Below are 23,024 nucleotides of genomic sequence, written 5' to 3' on the forward strand. Positions count from 1 at the left end.
GAGAGAGAGAGAGAGAGAGAGAGAGAGAGAGAGAGAGAGAGAGAGAGAGAGAGAGAGAGAGAGAGAGAGAGAGAGAGAGGTACATCATACTATATCTGTACATAATTCTACACATATGTAGGTTATGTATGTTATGTGGATACTGTGTAGAGAAGTGTATGGAGGGCACACACCACACACGGAGGAGGACGGCTTGATGTGTGAGTCAAGTAATGTCGGCGGGGAGTTGCCCTTACCCCCTAGTGTGGCCCCAGCCTCACACTATGGTCACACTGCATTGGGATTCCAGTCTCCTCACACTGGGTGTTGGTATCTGTGTCGTGCTTCTCATACTGCCGTTACTTCTGGGTCATACTTGATGTCACATTGTCGTTATACTGTTGTAACCCTGACGTAACAGAGATGTCACACTAGGGGCACATCGTGTCACACTAGGGGCACATCGTATCACACTAGGGTCACATTGTATCATACTAGGTGTCATAAAGCTATCAAAGTAGTAGTAGTTTAAGACGAACGTCGGTGTGGTGTCATATTGAAATCACACCAGCCTTACACACGAGTCACACTAAAGCGTTACAGTAACGTCATACTATTTTCACCCTAGCTCCACCACAGTGACCTCACACTTACTAGACAGTTGTAAAGACCTTAAACAAGAGAACTTTGCATTAAACACATCAACAACTTGACCTCCACAAATGACCACCAAACAGTTACAAAGAAAAAAAAAAGACAACAACAACAGAGAATTAACATTCCTGTGATAATGTGTCTTAAAATGAAAAACAAGTTTACATTGGAGTTGAGAGTCACCATCGTATCACACATTTTCCTTCCACTCCGCCCCCTTGGTGTCCTTCGGGGGGAACCCAGACCCAGTCGAGCTGGGGAGAAAGAGAACAATGGTTATTTTTTTTTTGGGTTTGGTTTAACATCGAGTGTGTCTCCACGTCTGCCCCTCTCTCTCTCCCTCTCTTCCCGAGACATCAGTTAGATTGGTGGTGGATGGGCTGGCATCCCTAGTGACGTCTTTCACTTAGAATAAGTATAAGCTTTTACCGATGACACCAAATCTAGTTCAAAGCAGAATTCGGCAAACAAACTTCAGTCAGCTTTCCCTCACGTGTGATGACAGCGGCTCGGGCAGTTAATATCTATGACATCCGGAAATATCAAGAAGGAAAATAATTCAGGTTCGTAGGCCGAGGTTGGGTACAGCCCGTCTCCTCCTGGGGTAGCGAGGAGGCGGAGGGCGATCGGTGGTGTGATGCGCGACGGACAGCCGGTCGAGCAGTGTACCTTCAGCCGTGCTGGTGTGAGGTTGTGTGCCGCTCTTGTGCTGCCCGCGAGAGTCTCGTTCTCTTAGTCCGTTCAATTGTCTCAACTTCTTTCGTGGAAAGCTATACGCGTCTGTAGGTAAGATTGGAACCATCCTCTTTTGAATATTTCCATCCATTTATTGTTGTGTACATATATTCTACTAAAACTCTTGAGTGAATATAGGAAATATAAGATACCTTCATAAATCGTAATTGTCATGTTAATGAATTTAGATTTCGAAGGAATGATGGTGGTCAGTGGGTCGGTCGTAATTCACATGGATGCATTATGACTGTCAGGAGCGGACTTACGTAGCGACACGTGTTGCTGGCGCTTGTTATCAGCCGAGCATCAGCTGGGTGGCGACGCGGCTCTTATCACGAAGACGAGCATCTGTAAACACACACACCCACACACACCCACACAGTCATGCATACCGAGATCCGAAAAACACAGTCACGTCAGTGGAGTGCCCCAGGGATCTGTTCTGGGACCGTCATTCTTCTTGATCTATGTAAATAACTCGCTAGAAGGTATGGACTCCGATCTGAACACATTTCCAGATGACACAAAGGCTATGAGGGAAGTACTAAAGAAAGACCTTGACAAACTCCACAGTTGGTCTGACACACGATTGATGAATGCGTCGATCTAAATGTTATCCAGCAGGAAGTGAATTTCGGGAATGTTTGTGTGTGTTTGTGTGTGTGTGTGTGTGTGTGTGTGTGTGTGTGTGTGTGTGAGGGACTTGGGGATCGGAATTGTACCTTATCTGTCGCCAGGGTCGCTCCTGAGAAAAATTATAAAGGAGACAGACTGTCAGTTGTCAAATGTTAAAACTGAATCAAGAATATGGACAAGAAAATATGCATCAAACTATTCCAATCGTATATTTGTGCAAAACTAGAATATGCTTCTTAAATTTGGTCGCCGTAAAAATTGTGGTACAAAGGACTAACAAAGAAGGTACAGAGGAAGGCAACAAAGACAATACCAGAATTAAGATAGCTGAGTTACAATGAGAGATCATAGGTCAGTTACTTTGTCCACCACAGAACAGATAAGAGTAAGGAATGACTTAATTGCAACCTTCAGGGTTCTTTTGTTTACGATCTTGATGATATTAACAGAGAACAGTTCTCCGGAAGTTACCAAGACAGAACAATCAGAGAACATAACATGAAATTGAAGAAAATGCTTATTAGAAACGGTACAAAGAAGTGGTTTTATAGTATTAGTGGTGGATGAATGGGGTAAACTGAATCAAATGATATTGAATGCGGACATCACACGGAAGCTCAAAAGATATTAAAACAGAAGAGTTGGTTAAAGAGATGGAAATCTACGAGTGCAGGAACCCCCTCCCTGTGCTGCACAAATAGGTAATTACTTACTGGCACATGTACACATGAAGACACAAACAAGTAAATGTAAGAGTCACAATAGAAAATGGCAGAATGAACACACACACACACACACACACACACACACACACACACACACGTACTCCCTGCGTGTCTAGAAGGCGACTAAAAAGGGTTGGAGCAGGGGTGTGGTGTCGATGGGGGGGGGGGGGGGGAGAGGAAATCCTCCCTCCTGTTTTACTTTTCTTAAAAAAAAAAAAAACAGGAGAAGGCTAAGAACGTATTTCCCCCTCTAATGCTCAGTCTTCTGTTCTTGACGCTACCTCGCTAACGCGGGAAATGGCGAATATGTATGAACAAAAATATCAAAATTAGCACAATAATCTTAATTCGATATGAATGATTACCTTAAGACTGGAAAACAACATTAAGAAATCAAGAACCAAAAACACAAAAGAAGAGATACCAGTGTGTGGACATGATTAGGGTTCAGACAAGAGAACATCAGAACAACACTTGTGCACTGATGTGAATCCTCGGCAGAACAGGAACACAAAAAAAGCAAAACAATATAACAAACATAGCGGAACACCCGCCTGATTGTGGTTATTGTGTGGTACACGACCACCGGATGCTCGCTAGGACAACATCATCATGGGTCGGTCATGTACTGATCTTGTATGGAGTGAGGCGGTACTTCTGTCTGTCTGTCTGTCTACATCTGTCTGTCTGTCCGAGTGCTTCTGTCTGCGTACCTCGGTCTGTCTGTCAGTTTTTTGTCTATCAGTTTTATTTTCTGTGTGCCTCTGTCTGTCTGCTTCTGTGTCTCTGTTCGTTTACCCAAGTCTGTCTGTCTGTCTGCTTCCACCCGTCTCTCCGTCTATGTTTGCCTCTGTCAGTCTGAAATTCTTTACTTCACCACGAGTCGTTCCACTCAACATCTTGAGAACAATACACAACGATTACGTGGGAAGCAAGAAATCAAACAGCTTAAACTTCAGAACAAAGAAACTCTACTGTTTATTTTGTTGCGACGGCCACTAAAAACTAAACCTCATCTTTATTACGAATAACATAAGACAGTATATATATATATATATATATATATATATATATATATATATATATATATATATATATATATATACTGGAAAGGTTCACAATTTTGCGCGTGATCAACTATATTCCTATGAGTCCACGGGGAAAATGAAACGCGATAAGTTCCCAAATGCACTTTCGTGTAATAATCACATCATCAGGGGAGATACAAGAAAGAAATACAACAGTCAGTTGATATACAACGAAGAGACGTAGCTAGGACGCCATTTGGTAAACATGGCGAGTGTCCAAGATAGACAACGAGCGTATCATAAACTTATCATGTGGACAAGAAGGGGAATTGTTTACAAATTTTATCAACAATAAAGTTATCCAATTTGTATAGACCAATATTAAGGTAATAATTCTTTCAGTATTTGATAAGAGAATATTTCTCGTGGTACTGGAGTTGGTAACTGGAATGGCATTACTCCAGTTAATACAACGATCATAGTTTTTAACGTGATTCTACAAGACATTTGATTTTTGTCCTGTTCTTATACTATATTTAAGTTGCATATCAACGGACTGTTATATTTCTTTTATCTCCCCTGATGATGTGATTATTACACGAAAGTGCACTCGGTAACTCATCTTGTTTCATTTTCCCCGTGGACTCATAGGTATATGTATATATATATATATATATATATATATATATATATATATATATATATATATATATATATATATAGCTTGGATAGCTATCCTTATTGGCAGAATGTACTGAAGAAAAACGTCCTTCGCATAAGAAGTGTTTCCTTCACCCAAACAGCACAACATGGCGCATGAATTTTGATTTTAAGAGAAAGTTGTTTTGTGTTAACTTGTCCAAAGCGTCGTTTATGTTCTTTGAAAAAATCTACTTCTTGACTTAATTCTTCGGTCACGATAATCTTTTTTACGTTTGTCATACTGGGTAATAAAAGCATGGCTATACCTGTGTTTAGCTATAGATCTGACTAGCTGAAACCCTGCCTGATTATAGCCGTTAGTTATAACCCTGGTTCGCTATATCCCTGCTTAGCTATAGCTCTCGCCAGCTACAGTACTGCTCAGCTATAACCCTGTCTAGCTATAGTTCTGCCAAGCCAAAGCCCAGCATAGTTATAACCACGGAAAGTTATAGCCTTACCTAGATATAGAGCTCTGCTCTATCTATGGCTCTTCCTAGCTATAGCCCTAGGTTTCTATAGCCCTGCCTACTTATAAACCCTACCTGATTATAGCCCTGCCTAGCTATAGCTCTTCCTAGCTATAGCCCTATTCAATCATACCTCTTCTTAGCTATAACCCAACGTAACTATAACACTCTGTCACTTATAGAACCATTCTAGTAAATCAAAAACCACAACATTAGGTTAGGTATTAATCAACTCCGCCCACAAGATTTTTTTTGTGTTTCACAAGTTTCTTCATGAACAAAATACGTTATTTTTTTTCTTACGGACACATTTGTTACTGGCGGGTTGAATTTAGCTACCTGTACCTCTTCCAACTCTCTCTCTCTCTCTCTCTCTCTCTCTCTCTCTCTCTCTCTCTCTCTCTCTCTCTCTCTCCACAACCCTCACCTCACCTCCAGAGAGTCAGGTCAGCGGAAGTGAACCGCTAAGTCATGGAGTTGCACAGCTGGCGAGTGTGAGGGAAGCAGACGACCTGCTTGACATACGGGAGTTTGTGACTTGTCTCACACGAGCCGTGTCCACTGCATCATAATCTCTCGTTCTGATCTCTCAAAATGGCTACAAGATCCCGTGTTTCCTCCCTACATATACGACTCGTTGTGTATGTGATTGCATTTACTCGTGACATCTTGAGAGACAGATGCCACCAGTCGCCTTCAGGACCTGTTAGGACGGGCGCATGCAAAAAGCACAAAGGTCTCCGTGCCTGCCGTTACTCACCGTATGCAGTGTTATGAAATGTGAGAGGAAACCTGAATTTGAAAGTCCCTCTGATTATTGAGGGAAATCCAGTTATTTCCAGTTCATTCGTGTGTGTGTGTGTGTGTGTGTGTGTGTGTGTGTGTGTGTCTGTGTTTATGTCTGCCTGTGTATAGGGTAATGCCTGTTGGTAAAGTTATAGAAGCATTTGTTGAGAGAGAGAGAGAGAGAGAGAGAGAGAGAGAGAGAGAGAGAGAGAGAGAGAGAGAGAGAGAGAGAGAGAGAGAGAGAGACCCAGTGGAAGAGAAGAACAGCAGAGGGAAGGTTCTCTCCCCACCGTCCACTCCCTCCGGCAATACGTCGGACGGAAAACGGGTAGAAAAAATACCTTGCAGGATTGATATGCCTCAAGGAAATGTTTATAGGAAAGTCATGATGTAACATACACATGAATATGTCATGTAACCCATTACCAACGACATGCATCCCTTCACATTTTCTTATAAAGAGAGTAGTGAGGATAAACATGAGCTCCAGCCTCTCGACATACCATATATATATATTATTCCTGATGTTGGAGAATGATACAATGATTCTTTTTTGCTTTCTTAAAGCAGGGGACTCAGGGTAATCAGTGTTGGTATGTCACCTCAACATGGCCAGGGAGAGATCGATGATTGAGAAGGTAGCATGATATAATAACTTCATTATGATGACTGATTAAACGAATCGTTCAGTACCGGAGAGTGACAAACCTAATGTTGGAGACATTAAGAGTGTTGCTCTGAACAACAGTTTCTGGGAGCTTATTCCACTCATCAGTAATGTACCTGGTAAAGGAATATTTCGGACAGTCCACATTAACCCGGTGACCTCTACAGTAAGTTTTCGTTAATTTCTTCTGGTTGGTTGTGTTGGCGCTACTGTAAAGAAATTTTCAATATTGACGTTGCTGAATCCTTTAAGTTTTTCAAAACATTCTATTAATTTGCATCGGAAACCTCTCTTGCTCAGGGAGAATAAGTTTAATACTCGCAGTCTCTCTTCATATGGTTTGATCGCAAGGAAGGAGTCAATTCAAATGCTCTTCGCTGCATTGCTTCCAGTTTGATAATATCCCTGCTTATTTGTGTGTGTGTGTGTGTGTGTGGGGGGGGGGGGGGGGGGCAAAACTGCATGCACATTCGAGGTGTGGTCTAACTAGACTTAAGTATAATGGCAATATCACATCCTTGATTTTGTATGTGAAGTTTCTGTTTATAAATCCTAGCATCCTATTTGCTTTCTTGGCAGCTTCATTACAATGCTGGGAGAATTTGAAGTTGCTGGAGACAGTGACCCCAAGATCCCTCACACTTGGGCTGTCCTTCACCTTGTGGCTCATCAGTTCATAACCGAAATTTTTGTTGAGGTTTCCTACTTGTAACAGATGACATTTATTGATACTGAATGGCATTTGCCATTCAGTAGACCATTCAACGACTTTATCAGATCCTCTTGTAATCTTGGCCAATCTTTTTCAGTTAATACGGTATTGTCAGTCTTTGTGTCATCTGCAAATTTGGGCACTGAGTTATTTAGCCCGACGTCAATATCGTTAATATAAATGATGAAAAGTGTTGGCCCAAGTACAGATCCCTGGGGGACCTCACTAGTAACGGGTGACCACCATGATGATTCCCCAGTCAATACGACACTCTGCCTCCTGTCACGTCACCAGGCTTCTGACCAGTTTCCTATGTAGCCAGTGATCCACAAGACCCGGACTTTGTGCATCAATTGGACGTGGAGACTTTGTCGAATGTTTTTTGAAAGAGAGAGAGAGAGAGAGAGAGAGAGAGAGAGAGAGAGAGAGAGAGAGAGAGAGAGAGAGAGAGAGAGAGAGAGAGAGAGAGAGAGTGGATGGGTCTTTCTTCGTCTGTTTCCTGGCGCTACCTCGCTAACGCGGGAAACGGCGATCAAGTATAATAAGAATATATATATATATATATATATATATATATATATATATATATATATATATATATATATATATATATATATATATATATATATATATATATATATGTTATACAGAGAACTGGTCTGCTTTCAACACTACCATGATCTACTCAACAAAAACTTGATTTATTTTTTCATAGATGATAATGATGATATATGTTATGTATTTGATCAAGACGGCACAATCCCAGGGGTATGATAGCGTGGCTTTGACCTGGCTCTTGTTGACCTCTGACCCTATCATAACCAGGGGTCGTACCGTTGTGGTCAAGGGGTTACAGAGCTGTTATCAAATGGATCTTTCTTTCCCTTATTTTCTCATCTATCTGTCTATCTATCTATCTGCCTATTGCACTATCTGCGGTGAGGTCTCCATCACCCACTAACCAGCCAGGTGCGTATGACTGGAGACTGTGTTGACCAATCATCACACGACGTGTGAGAACAGTCTAGCCAGTCATCCGGTCGCTGGGTTTAGCACTTGACTGTAAATACATGACAGTCATAACCAACGGTTGGCAACAGTGGTTCAAGCAGTCATCGGAGAGAATTTGTCTCCTCTGAAGCATTACCAATCAACTGTCAATAAACTCAGTCTAATCTAATATTGGCCTATCAGTGTCCAGTAATATGAAACCCCTTACCCTTCCTGAGATCCAGTCCCTTTAATTCGAAACCCTGTCAACGGAACCACGAAATACCAGGCATCGTAGGTAATCGAAACTGAGCTCACACGAAGAGTTCGTATCCGTTCTGCAAATTACTGAGCTTATACGAAGGGTTCCAATGTGTTCTGCAGACTACTGAGCTTATACAAAGGGTTTGAATCTATTCTGAAGTTTACTGAGCTTATATGAAGGGTTCGAATCTGTTCTGCAGATTACTGAACTTATAGGAAGGGATCAGATCTGTTCTGCACAACTCCGTATTTGGATAAAGGTGATTGTTGTTTTAACAAAAACATTATTAGGTCGAGCGTAGCCATCTGTTCACCGGAACTAATTATGCAGTAATATGCAGTATTATTCTTGATTGTTCAATTTACTCTAGCCATTCTACCTCTATGTTCAAGACTATATAGATTTATGTGTAATATTGACCACATGACCTATGTTGTTGTAAGGAACTAGAATCTTCTGGTCATGTGTAACTAGTGACCTGAAGTGATGGGCAACGAACCATGAACCAGTAACGAACCAGTGACGTACCAAACCAGTGAAAATTATCGGAACAGTGACAAGTAACGAACTAGTGACTAGTAATGAACCACTGACAAAGAGCCCATAACAAGTAACAAACCAGTGTCAAATGACGAAGCAGCAACAGCTAACAAACCAGTGACAAGTAACGAACCAGTGACTAGTAATGAACCAGTGACAAAGAACCCGTAACAAGTAACGAACCAGTGACTAATAACGATCCAGTGACAAGAGCCCGTAACAAGTAACGAAGCAGGAACAACTAACTAGTGAGAAGTAATGAACCAGTAACAAATACACCAATAGCAGTTAACGAACCAGTAAGAACTAACCAGATATTTATATAATGACTGTGTGACAAGTAACAAGTGAACTTTTGAGACGGGTCGATAACTGGACGGGTGGCAGAAGCTGTGGTGGTGATGGTTGTGTGAGAAAGCCTCGGATGTGTGGTCCGGTGACCCACTGTGTCCAGCCTACTGTGGCTCGCTATCCCCTCTGCCCCGATTACCATTCCGTCATCCTTCCTCACCATCCCAGCACCTCATACTGCTAACCCAGTATCCCTTCCTATCATCCCAGTATCCCTTCGGATCATCCCAGTATCCCTTATCATCATCCCACTATCCTTTACTCCCATCCCAATATTCCTTACTATCATCCCATTTCTATCATCCCAGGATTCTTTACTATCATCCCAGCTTCCATCACTATCATCCCAGTATTCCATCCTATCATCCTAACATCCATCACTATCATCCCAGTACCTTCACTTCAGGAGGGACCGGACCCCCAGCGAACCACTCTGCAGGTTTCCTCGTTCCTCCACTCACTCACTGTGGCCGGTGCATTTCTACCCTCATTATATTCCTACCCTCATTATGTTTCCGGTATCGATGCTTCTTGCTCGTTCTGTCCTCCCATCTGGTCGTGCGCTTTTATTTTACCCGATTTCTCCATCTGTAGGACCATATGTGGCTGTCTCATCATCTGACCACCATCTGGAGCTATCTTATTCTCGCCATCTGTGGCCATCTCTCTCACTCGACCTGCCGGTCACCATCTGTAGCCGCTACCTCATTCTTGACATATCACCTGTAGCGATCATACCACTCTGGTGGAGGAGTGACACTCGGATATGGAGATCTCGTAAGGGGTTTGATTTCCTCCCGGCACGACCTTCAAAGAGTAGTTTCCGTGAAACTACATTTCTTTAAATGACGGTTGAAGAAATGCACCCGACGCCATTTGGCAACATGCATGACAAACTGGAAAATATATATGTTGACGTATCTTTCGTAATCACCTCCTCGTTGTGCGCACGCCTACGTCAAACAAGGAGCAGTAGCCAATAGCCGGAGGCAACCTAGACTCAGGATGACCTGCATCTTTGGCGGGAAGACCAATCTCCTCCACGTGAACGCCTCTCGAGGTGGCAACACTGACACAGTAATACTGCCAAATGTCTCCTTGATTCTAACATTATCATATTTTAAAATTATATTTTTCCCTCCGACAAGTAAAGCCATAATCAATTATTTTTCCTTTTTTAGATTATATCATTACATATTGATAACAGAAGGCGATCAGTTATGCCTTCTGAGTAAAGTAAATTACTCCCCTTTATTTTGTAAACTTGCAACTTATGGCAACTTCACAAAGCAGCGCGAGCGTTATTTTTTTTCCCTCTCATTAAATAACTGTTGGTCAGACGGGTTTTGAAACTCTCTAGGGGGTTCGAACCCCTCCGTTGGAGCTGACGAAAGGACTCTAGTCAGCCGGTGAAAGATCGAAAGGGTTGCAAAGAGAGGCCGAGATGTGACGAGATGTGCAGGAAATAGACTGATAAAGAAGTGAGAGAGAGAGAGAGAGAGAGAGAGAGAGAGAGAGAGAGAGAGAGAGAGAGAGAGAGAGAGAGAGAGAGAAAAGTTCCTTACTGCAACTTTTTCTTCCTGACTCTGCCTTGGAGGAAGGTGTGTGTGTGGGGGGGGGGGGACAAGCAATCATGACATGGAAAAATAGTATTTGTTACATCTAATGTTACTTGTTTGTATATGGAGAAAAATTAAAAGTTCATATGATTGTCTAAAAAAAAAGAAATTTATTTTTACAAGTTCTGTAAAGTGCGTAAACACACACACACACATGTCCCAGTACCTCCGTGGTGCAGTGGTTTGTGTCCCTGATCACAAGTCAGCATGGTCCAGCCCTGTGCCGGACCTGCTTGGGTTCGAATTTTCGGCGTTGCAATCGGCCTACATCCAACGTAGGTGTTCGTGTTCACCTCCCCATGGGATAGGTTGATTAATGGGCCCGTGGCTGAGCCTGATGTGTGTGTGTGTGTGTGTGTGTGTGTGTGTGTGTGTGTGTGTGTGTGTGTGTGTGTATTTAATTACCTATCTCTATTGTGCAGGGAGAAAGCTTTACATTGGTAGGGCTCCATCTCTTGAACCCTCTCAACAATCATACATCTTGAATTGACATATGCTATCTACATTAACCATGTCCTCAGTCAATCTATTCCACTCATCCACCACACCTATACTATGGAAGTTCATTTCTACATCCTTATTCACAAGTTTCTTACTTCATGTTATGTCCTCTGGTTCCTCTTGGTTCATCATCTCTACACCTCTCATAATACTGACCACTTATTTGACCTTTTTTAAAAAGTTAAAGTTCATGATCAGGTCACCCTCAGTCTTCTCTCCTCTAAATCTAAATCCTCCAGCCTTTCCCCGTTCCTTAACTCTCTTAATTCTGGTACCATCTTTGTTGCCCTCCTCTGGACCTTCTCTTTGAGTTCTTTGCGCATCTTTCGTATTAGTGACTAAACCCGAGAAGCATAATCTAGTTTTGAACTTGACGATATGAGTAACTTGCCAAGTATCTCCTTATCCATATACTTGAAAGCCATTCTGATATGTATATATTTTCCTGATACTGGACTCTGGCAATAGGTTAGGGGCGATGTCAACTTCCAAGTCCTTCTCACACACAGAATCCTGAGGCTTTTATTTTGTCCCGTCCTCATTGCTATACATTTGCTCGGGGGGAATATCCTCAACCACGATTCAGACGAAACTCGGAGTCTGTTTGGGTCCCTTGAAAAGCTGATGCAGTCTTCCTCGCTTTTCACTTCGTGTGTGTGTGTGTGTGTGTGTGTGTGTAAGAGTGAAAACATAATACATATATACAAGGTTAGGAAATGAGGCAACCCGAGTGTAAAATGCTCTCTGCGTAACACACTGATAGTAATTTAGCACACACACACACACACACACACACGCACACACACACATCTTATTATTATTCTTATTATACTTTGTCGCTGTCTCCCGCGTTAGCGAGGTAGCGCAAGGAAATAGACGAAAGAATGGCCCAACCCACCCACATACACAAGTATATACATACACGTCCACACACGCACATATACATACCTATACATTTCAACGTATACACATATATACATATACATATATACACATGTACATAATTCATACTGTCTCCCTTCATTCATTCCCATCGTCACCCCGCCACACATGAAATAACAACCCCCTCCCCCCTCATGTGCGCGAGGTAGCGCTAGAAAAGGACAACAAAGACCACATTCGTTCACACTCAGTCTCTAGATGTCATGTAATAATGCACCGAAACCACAGCTCCCTTTCCACATCCAGGCCCCACAGAACTTTCCATGGTTTATCCCAGACGCTTCACATGCCCTGATTCAATCCTTTGACAGCACGACGACCCCAGTATACCACATCGTTCCAATTCACTCTATTCCTTGCCCGCCTTTCACCCTCCTACATGTTCAGGCCCCGATCACTCAAAATCTTTTTCACTTCATCTTTCCACCTCCAATTTGGTTTCCCACTTCTCCTCGTTCCCTCCACCTCTGACACATATAGCCTCTTTGTCAATCTTTCCTCACTCATTCTCTCCATGTGACCAAACCATTTCAATACACCCTTTTCTGCTCTCTCAACCACACTCTTTTTATTACCACACATCTCTGTTACCCTTTCATTACTTACTCGATCAAACCACCTCACACCACATATTATTCTCAAACACCTCATTTCCAGCACATCCACCCTCCTCCGCACAACTCTATAGCCCACGCCTCGCAACCATGTAACATTGTTAGAGTATATACATTTTTGCTTTCCGAGATAATGTTCTTGCCTTCCACACATTTATCAACGCTTCTAGAACCTTTGCTCCCTCCCCAACCCTGTGACTCATTTCCGCTTCCATGGTTCCATCCGCTACCAAATCCAGTCCCAGATATCTAAAACACTTCACTTCCTCCAGTTTTTCTCCATTCAAACTTACCTCCCAATTGACTTGTCCCTCAACCCTACTGTACTTAATAACCTTGCTCTTATTCACATTTACTCTCAGATTTCTTCTTTCCCACACACACACACACACACACACACACACACACACACACACACACACACACACACACACACACACACACGCAAACACACACACACATATATTGGAAAGGATCACAATTTTGAGCGTGATCAAGATATGCATGTTTACCAAATGGCGTCCTAGCTTCGGCTCTTCGATGTATATCAACTGACTTATATTTCTCTCTTGTGTCTCCCCTGATGATGTGATTATTACAAGAAAGTGCACATTTTCCCCGTGGACTCATAGGAATATATATATATATATATATATATATATATATATATATATATATATATATATATATATATATATATTTTTTTTTTTTTTTTTTTTTTTTTTTTATACTTTGGGGGGGAAAAAAAAAACCGAGAGGGGAGGATTTCCAGCCCCCCACTCCCTTCCCTTTTAGTTGCCTTCTATATATATATATATATATATATATATATATATATATATATATATATATATATATATATATATATATATATTTATATTTTTTTTTTCTTTTTTTTTTATACTATTCGCCATTTCCCGCATTAGCGAGGTAGCGTTAAGAACAGAGGACTGGGCCTTAGAGGGAATATCCTCACCTGGCCCCCCTCTCTGTTCCTTCTTTTGGGGGGGAAAAAAAAAACCGAGAGGGGAGGATTTCCAGCCCCCCACTCCCTTCCCTTTTAGTTGCCTTCTACGACACGCAGGGAATACGTGGGAAGTATTCTTTCTCCCCTACACCCAGGGATAATATATATATATATACATCTATTTCTATTTTGCCCCGTCGCCGCCCCCCGCGCCCGCGAGGCAGCGCAAGGAAACAGACGAAAGAAACGGCCCAACCCACCCCAACACATATACACACATACACACACACACACATATATACATATTAAGAATATATGGTGTGGGAGGCAAGTTGTTAGAAGCAGTGAAAAGTTTTTATCGAGGATGTAAGGCATGTGTACGTGTAGGAAGGGAGGAAAGTGATTGGTTCTAAGTGAATGTAGGTTTGCGGCAGGGATGTGTGATGTCGCCATGGTTGTTTAATTTGTTTATGGATGGGGTTGTTAAGGAGGTGAATGCAAGAGTTTTGGAAAGAGGGGCAAGTATGAAGTCTGTTGGGGATGAGAGAGCTTGGGAAGTGAGTCAGTTGTTGTTCGCTGATGATACAGCGCTGGTGGCTGATTCATGTGAGAAACTGCAGAAGCTGGTGACTGAGTTTGGTAATGTGTGTGAAAGAAGAAAGTTAAGAGTAAATGTGAATAAGAGCAAGATAATTAGGTACAGTAGGGTTGAGGGTCAATTCAACTGGGAGGTAAGTTTGAATGGAGAAAAACTGGAGGAAGTAAAGTGTTTTAGATATCTGGGAGTGGATCTGGCAGCGGATGGAACCATGGAAGCGGAAGTGGATCATAGGGTGGGGGAGGGGGCGAAAATCCTGGGAGCCTTGAAGAATGTGTGGAAGTCGAGAGCATTATCTCGGAAAGCAAAAATGGGTATGTTTGAAGGAATAGTGGTTCCAACAATGTTGTATGGTTGCGAGGCGTGGGCTATGGATAGAGTTGTGCGCAGGAGGATGGATGTGCTGGAAATGAGATGTTTGAAGACAATGTGTGGTGTGAGGTGGTTTGATCGAGTAAGTAACGCAAGGGTAAGAGAGATGTGTGGAAATAAAAAGAGCGTGGTTGAGAGAGCAGAAGAGGGTGTTTTGAAATGGTTTGGGCACATGGAGAGAATGAGTGAGGAAAGATTGACCAAGAGGATATATGTGTCGGAGGTGGAGGGAACGAGGAGAAGTGGGAGACGAAATTGGAGGTGGAAAGATGGAGTGAAAAAGATTTTGTGTGATCGGGGCCTGAACGTGGAGGAGGGTGAAAGGAGGGCAAGGAATAGAGGGAATTGGATCGATGTGGTATACCGGGGTTGACGTGCTGTCAGTGGATTGAATCAGGGCATGTGAAGCGTCTGGGGTAAACCATGGAAAGCTGTGTAGGTATGTATATTAGCGTGTGTGGACGTATGCACATACATGCGTATGGGGGTGGGGTGGGCCCAGAATTTTCGCCCCCTCCCCCACCCTATGATCCACTTCCGCTTCCATGGTTCCATCCGCTGCCAGATCCACTCCCAGATATCTAGAACACTTCACTTCCTCCAGTTTTTCTCCATTCAAACTCACCTCCCAATTGACTTGACCCTCAACCCTACTGTACCTAATAACCTTGCTCTTATTCACATTTACTCTTAACTTTCTTCTTTCACACACTTTACCAAACTCAGTCACCAGCTTCTGCAGTTTCTCACATGAATCAGCCACCAGCGCTGTATCATCAGCGAACAACAACTGACTCACTTCCCAAGCTCTCTCATCCCCAACAGACTTCATACTTGCCCCTCTTTCCAAAACTCTTGCATTTACCTCCCTAACAACCCCATCCATAAACAAATTAAACAACCATGGAGACATCACACACCCCTGCCGCAAACCTACATTCACTGAGAACCAATCACTTTCCTCTCTTCCTACACGTACACATGCCTTACATCCTCGATAAAAACTTTTCACTGCTTCTATAATGCATATATACGCACAAATGTATAGGTATGTATGTGTGCTTGTGTGGACGTGTATGTATATACATGTGTACGAACAAAGTGCATGTGAACGCGCACCTTCATGTGTATGTGGGTGGGTTGGGCCATTCTTTCGTTGATTCCTTGCGCTACCTCGCTAACGCGGGAGACCGCGACAAGGTATAATATATATATATATAATCTTTAGACGTATCTGTCTTTTGGTTCCAGAGTGATCTAAGTGAAAATAGAATATATGAACTCAAGAAACTTAAGAAAAGTCTTACCTGAGAGAGAGAGAGAGAGAGAGAGAGAGAGAGAGAGAGAGAGAGAGAGAGAGAGAGAGAGAGAGAGAGAGAGAGAGAGAGAGAAGTGGGTGAGGGTCCGTCGAATGTGCAGGAGGTGAGAGGTTGACTGAGAGGAAGGGACGAGGTCAGAGGCACAGTTGGTAATCATCGTCACAGTGATCCGTTGCTTGATGGCAGAGAGGCTGGCAGTGGCCCAGGTCAGGTGGATGTCTGATCAATGCTGTAAAAGGTTCTATGAAGATGTGTGTGTGTGTGTGTGTGTGTGTGTGTGTGTGTCAGTGGTGGCGAATTCGGGTCACCTTTCGAGGACACCATTGGTCAAGTGGTGTTACCACTTCTTGTTATATCATCTCGGATCATATTCTATCAAATCTGGTCACATCAGGTTTACCTCTGATTCTCTGAGGGTGTTTGTGATGAGATTGGGTCATCCCTCGAATTGTCTCAGCTTAGCATTGGTCACGTTCGATCAGGTCATTCCCCGGTGAAACATGATAACCCCTGGTTGCCCAAAGTTACCTGGGTCGCCCCTCATCGTAATCATCATGAAACACAAGAGTAGTTTGCCAAAGCAGTAAGGAGCCTTTGAGTGGGTCAGCACAATTCACACTCGCTCTCACGCTCTTTTTTTTTTTTCCGGTCGGTTGGTTGCCTCAACAAAGGTGTGGATTGCCCAAGAAGCGATCTAACACGATCCTCCAGTGATGGGGTCAGGTGCCACTCGCTGGGGAAGTAACCTTTCACCGGAGAACGAACCATCACTGACAGATCCATTGGGAAGGCCAGGCCTTAATATAGCCTCGCACTCTAGACCTCTTACGTATTTTGGACTTTTGTCCAAAGTGAAGAACATAAAAATAAGCTTCTGTGTTGTTAAAGCAAATGAGAATATTTAAAGTGGACTCTGTAGACGAGTATCTTGTCATACCGTATCCAATGCTTCTTATATGTTTGTTTTCGTACCTGTGTGGCGAGTCGTAGAGTGACTGGGAGTGTCAGGTATATGAGAGTCACTTGATCCGTTCACTGTGGTTGTGTGACCCAGTGCCGGGGGAAGCCGGATGAGCAAGGTCACTCCCTGGGCACACTTTCCAGCACTTTTTGTCTAAGTTGGACGATGGATATGGTCAGTGAATGGTATACTACACATATCGAGTTGTACGTCATTTAAGATGAGATCGAGCGACGTTAGACGGTTTTAACTCAGCGCTGGACCAGCAGGTTTGACAATAAGCGCAGATCACACAAAACAGATGGTGAATGAGAAGGCTCGGTGCAGAGTCTGTGTTCGTGAAAGAGTCCCAGCTGTCGTAGGGCCAGATGAACGGGGAAAACGAAAAAAAGTAGGAAGCTGCCAACTTTCACTGGACGGTGAGCATTATGATCTCTCGTGGAAATGATCACATGTTGACGGTAATCTACCTTCATCATCTCTTTTTTTTTCTCTCTCTCGTTCGTATGAGTTTAATTTCTCCGCCCCAGTGTCTCGCAGGCAGATCCAGGTGGGTTGCCCCAAAGTGAGAATTCGCTGACCTACTACAACTTAACGCGCTTTCTCTTGCAAATGACTACACTTTACAAAGAGTATTTGTACAGTGTAATTGCGACGTCACTCCTGTATATTATCACGTCCCCGAGAGGCCTCCAGGTTGACGTCAGGTGCTGCTGTAAAAACCATTCCACCTTGTGTGTCCTTGTGGAGACTCGTCTCCTACAGCACCAGCAAACATTCTTACTGAGAGCTGTAGTCCAGACGCTTCCCATGTGAGAGAGAGAGAGAGAGAGAGAGAGAGAGAGAGAGAGAGAGAGAGAGAGAGAGAGAGAGAGAGAGAGAGAGAGAGAGATGGCAACAACACTTGCAGTCGAGTCACAGTGACTCCAACGCTAACCTTGATAGGGTGCCAAATCCCTCACGTCCTCCGGTCCTGATATGCTACGCAGGACACGCCAGGATATCCTGGTGTTGGAGAAACACACATGACCGAATATGGGTCCTCCTTCGCTGGTAGCAGTGTCCTTCAGGAGAGGAAACAGGTGGACAATCACACGTAGGCTTCCTGCTTACCATAGACATCAGGAGTGAACGTGTTTGATAGGTTACTCAAACACACCAGTATACCCTACATAAAGAAGCAAGCATAAGAACGAAAAGTTCTGAAGACTATATGAAGAAGAGACGGAGAAGGTATCCGGCTGTAACCCAGGCCTCAGTTGATTCTGTGGTGTAACCCTATATTAGGAAGGTCTTGGCCTCTCTGTGCCCTCAGCCACGCCCTTGCTCTCCTCCTGCCCCAAGCACCTCTGCTGGGAGGTGCCTCACGACATGCCAGGGGAGGAGAGGTACTGCTTAGGTGGTCGAGCCTGACGGTCAGGGTTGGGTAATGGGCAAGTTGAGGTATGGTGGCGATGGGCAAGGAGGCCTCTTGATGAGGAAGGTGGGGCATGGTAATGGGCAAGGTGGTGGTGTGTTGATGGGCAGACTGGAGGGTGAGGGATGGATCTTAAGGTGCAAACTTTACGTCCGTTGCAGACGTGACCACACAGTCTTGCCAGCAATCGCCTGTCTGGGTTAGAAAAACTAAACTGTGCAAGTGACAAGTCTTAACACTGCGTCTGCCTTTGTGTGTACGTGTACCGTCGTAATCTCGGCCATGTTGTGAACATGGCCAGAACAGCAGGACGAACTGTAAAGATGACGTCGACCCGTGTTGTGTGGACACTTACCACGACCACAACACAGGCACGATACTGTGGGGTCGTTTGCTTACGAACGTTGTGGACGACGGCCTTTACAGATGACACCACAGTGTCCAGCCAAAACAGCAACACGACAACAAGAACAACACCACGACAACAAGAACAACACCACGACAACAACAGGAGTAAGAGCGATGCCCGCCCCCCCCGTCCCTCCTCCTCCAGGCATGGCGCGTGACCGAGATAGAGACAGTGACCTATATTGTTGTAGGTACTGGTGGCCAGCAGGAGCCTGATCATGGTGGTGGTAGTGCAAGTGGTGGCGGACATGGTTATGGTGGTCGTGGTTGTGATGGTTGTTGTTGCTGTTGTTGTGTTGGTGGTTGTTTCGGTGGTAGGGTGGTTATGAGTATTTGTGGTGGTGGTCTTATAGTGGTGGAGGGTTTGGTGGAGGTTGTGGTGAGTTTAGGTGTGGTGGTGACGACCGTTTTGGTGGTGGTGGTGGTGAGGGGTGGGTCTGGTGGTGGTGAGGGGTGGGTCTGGTGGTGGTGAGGGGTGGGTCTGGTGGTGTTGGTGGTGAGGGATGGGTCTGGTGGTGGTGGTGGTGGTGGTGGTGAGGGATGGGTCTGGTGGTGGTGGTGGTGGTGGTGGTGGTGAGGGATGGGTCTGGTGGTGGTGGTGAGGGATGGGTCTGGTGGTGGTGGTGGTGAGGGTTGGGTCTGGTGGTGGTGAGGGGTGGGTCTGGTGGTGTTGGTGGTGAGGGATGGGTCTGGTGGTGGTGGTGGTGTTGGTGGTGAGGGGTGGGTCTGGTGGTGGTGAGGGGTGGGTCTGGTGGTGTTGGTGGTGAGGGATGGGTCTGGTGGTGGTGGTGGTGTTGGTGGTGAGGGATGGGTCTGGTGGTGGTGGTGGTGAGGGGTGAGTCTGGTGGTGGTGAGGGGTGGGTCTGGTGGTGGTGAGGGGTGGGTCTGGTGGTGTTGGTGGTGAGGGATGGGTCTGGTGGTGGTGGTGGTGGTGGTGGTGAGGGATGGGTCTGGTGGTGGTGGTGGTGGTGGTGGTGGTGAGGGATGGGTCTGGTGGTGGTGGTGAGGGATGGGTCTGGTGGTGGTGGTGGTGAGGGTTGGGTCTGGTGGTGGTGAGGGGTGGGTCTGGTGGTGTTGGTGGTGAGGGATGGGTCTGGTGGTGGTGGTGGTGTTGGTGGTGAGGGATGGGTCTGGTGGTGGTGTTGGTGGTGAGGGGTGAGTCTGGTGGTGGTGGCAGTGGAAGACCTACATGATTATTAGTTGATTCGAGGGAGGAACTCTTACATGATGTGCACCCTTGCCTCCTACGCCCTTGCTACGCTCTCTCGTTTTCGAGTCGCACCTTTAAGTTACGTCTCTTATTGTATCTCAGTATTACGAATATTACCAAGTCGCCCACACAGCGTGGCAGGCACATTCGTCCATACGTCCTCCTGTAACTTAATTTTTCATAAATTGAAAAGTTTGAATGAGATGCTCACGACCTTTCATACAGTTATTTACAACCATCTAAAGAACTGAGTAGTATAAGACTCATAACTCTAGTTTAAGCCTGGTCTGAGGTAGGCTTCAGTATTGAATAAATTTCACTTGGATCTTAACTTAGCTCATAAGAAAATTCCACCTTCCGACATGGAACCCAGTACAGATATTTACGGTGTCTCCCACACAATATCTCTGCCCCAGTCTTAATCCCACTCCTAATAACTATGCTACCAGCGCTGCAGGCGACGCCGGTATTCCATGGAGGACTCAACGAGTTTTATTAATAGATCGTGACGAGTATAGAAAGACGTAGATCAGTTCACTGGGCACCAGCTACTAAGATTCTGACGAATCATCGTCATACGAACAGAACTGAAGATGATTTTGATATATTGCTGGACGATCACTCAACACTGATGACAAGTCGTCGCAGGTTGGATAACCAAATGCTAACACCTGACTCAGCAGGCTACGTGAAGGAGCAAGCGGTATGGTACGGGAGAGCGACTCCTTAACCTTCTTACGACCCTCCTGAAACCCTCGACAATGTAGTAATGATTAACGCCTCAAAAGAAAAGACAAATAACAAAACTTCAGATCCAGAGAAGAGACTGAGAAATGATTCAAAGATTCTACGATACACTGTGAGTACATGTTGAAAGTGCGACAGCTACTGAAGCAGCAAGTCCCTGGTGACAACAGAGGTCATTCAGAGGACGACCTGGTGTTTGTGTCACCAGGCACGGTGATGCTGGGGACGCCTCACCACACCTGTGACTACTGATGACCTGGGAGGGAGAGCCTTGAGTCCCGGACGTACCGCTCCATGCACTTCTCTTCTCCCTCCATCTCCTCTTCCTCCCTCTCCCGTCCTTCCTTCTTTCTCTCCCTCCCCTCTCTCATCTCCTCCTCTCCCTTTCTCTTCTTACCTCTTCCCTCCCACTAGTCTTCAGTTCTAACAGGCGGAGGCAGGTTGGACTATCTTCCAGCACACTTAGTGACTAGTTTTCAAACTGGTTGGAACAGTGTAAAGGTTTTAAAGTCTATCGTTGATGAATAGTAATGATGTGTGTGTGTGTGTGTGTGTGTGTGTGTGTGTGTGTGTGTGTGTAATTAGTTATTTGTAATTACCTATTTGTACTATACGAGGAGGGAGGTATACACTCGTAGGGCCTCATCTCGAACATTTTCTTCTTCTAAACTTCGGTGTGTTGTCTGCATTGACCATGTCCTCTCAGTTTATTCATCTACCACTTTTATACTATAAAGGAATTTCTTTACACCATCTTGTAACAAGTTTCTTGCTTAACTTCATTTTATATCATATCGTCACTCCTTAGGAAGAATTGTTCACTGTCTACATCATCAAACTGGTTTAGAAATATAAAACTTGTGATCAGGTCGTCCCTCACCCTTTTCTCTTCAGTGGTGGGAAGATTTAAGGCCTCTAGCCTGTACCCGTAACTCAGCTGTCTTAATTCAAGTACCATCTTTGATGCTTTCCTTTAGACCTTCTCTATCAGTTCTATATACCTCTTTAGGTGCGATGACAAAACTTGAGAATCATATTCTAGTTTTGACCTTATGTAGGATGTTAAAATTTCGCTGATTATTTCCTTCTCCATAAACTTGATTGCTATTCGATGATGTGCCAACAACTTTGCATCTTTACCATCCTCAAATTATAGGATTCTAGTGATAGGTCAGGAACAATGTTAACTTCTAAGTATAATTCACACAGAATCCTGAGGCATATTTCCTTTTAGATGATATTCATACTGAGACCTCTCAATTTGTCCCATTTTCATCATCTTTACATAAGCAAGGGTTGAACTTCACCATCAAAGTAACAGATCAACTTTGGAGTTTGTCTCGGTCCCCTTGTAAGCTGATGCAATCCTCCTTACTTTCCACTTCCCTTATGACCCTTGTATCATCCGCAAACATGGCTTGGCAGGAGTCCATACCTTCTGTCAAATCGTGTACACAGATCAAGAACGGCAATGGTCGCAGAACAGAACGGTGAGTCCACTGTTCCCCTCCACTAAGACATATCTCTTATTCATTGGAGATTCCTCCACCTTCTTCCTGCCTAGTGATCCAGATTATTTATGAACCCTCCCTGCAGTATAGTGTTAGGTGTCTCCTGGCACTCCACACACTCTACCTAGCCTTCTCTTTTGTCTAAGACAGATCTCACTCTCTCGTAGAAATCGAAGAGGTTCGTTACAGATGACCCTCTCTCCCTGACACCTTATTGTCTCTCACTTGGGTAAGATTATCTCCCCTACAGGAAGTCATCTACTTGCTTCCTGCTTATATTTTCCAGTGTCTCTGTGTGTACGAGGGAATACGACTCAGATATAAAGGTAGTAGTTATGTGACCTATATGTTTATAGGAACTCTGTAAGGCACATAAGTACACAGGAGGAACTTTAAGTAGCCGAACTGCGTAAAGATGGACCCTAATGAATCTAACTATTCATGGAAGATGTTTTAGAAACACATCCATACAAGGCAAGAATTTAGGGCCTTAATGTAGAGAGAGGGTGTAGCGAGCATAAGAAACGTAACTCTTAAACCCAGGTGAAAAAAGGCTGGGGAAGGTGTAACAAGAAAGGAGCACATAGCCTCCAGTTCC

At 44.2% G+C, this 23,024-nt stretch overlaps 1 protein-coding gene across 2 annotated transcripts in view; it reads left to right on the forward strand.

The window, feature by feature from the left end:
• The first annotated feature begins 1,267 nt into the window (after window positions 1-1,267).
• LOC139750837 (alpha-tocopherol transfer protein-like) overlaps window positions 1,268-23,024 on the forward strand; it is a 50,146-nt gene continuing 28,389 nt past the window's right edge. For both annotated transcript variants that reach the window (XR_011713232.1, XM_071665622.1), the window contains exon 1: window positions 1,268-1,419. The gene's annotated coding sequence lies outside the window, so the exon portion shown is untranslated. The remainder of the gene's footprint in view (window positions 1,420-23,024) is intronic.

This window comes from Panulirus ornatus, chromosome 10, assembly GCF_036320965.1.
Source record: "Panulirus ornatus isolate Po-2019 chromosome 10, ASM3632096v1, whole genome shotgun sequence".
Classification (NCBI taxonomy): Eukaryota; Metazoa; Arthropoda; class Malacostraca; order Decapoda; family Palinuridae; genus Panulirus; species Panulirus ornatus.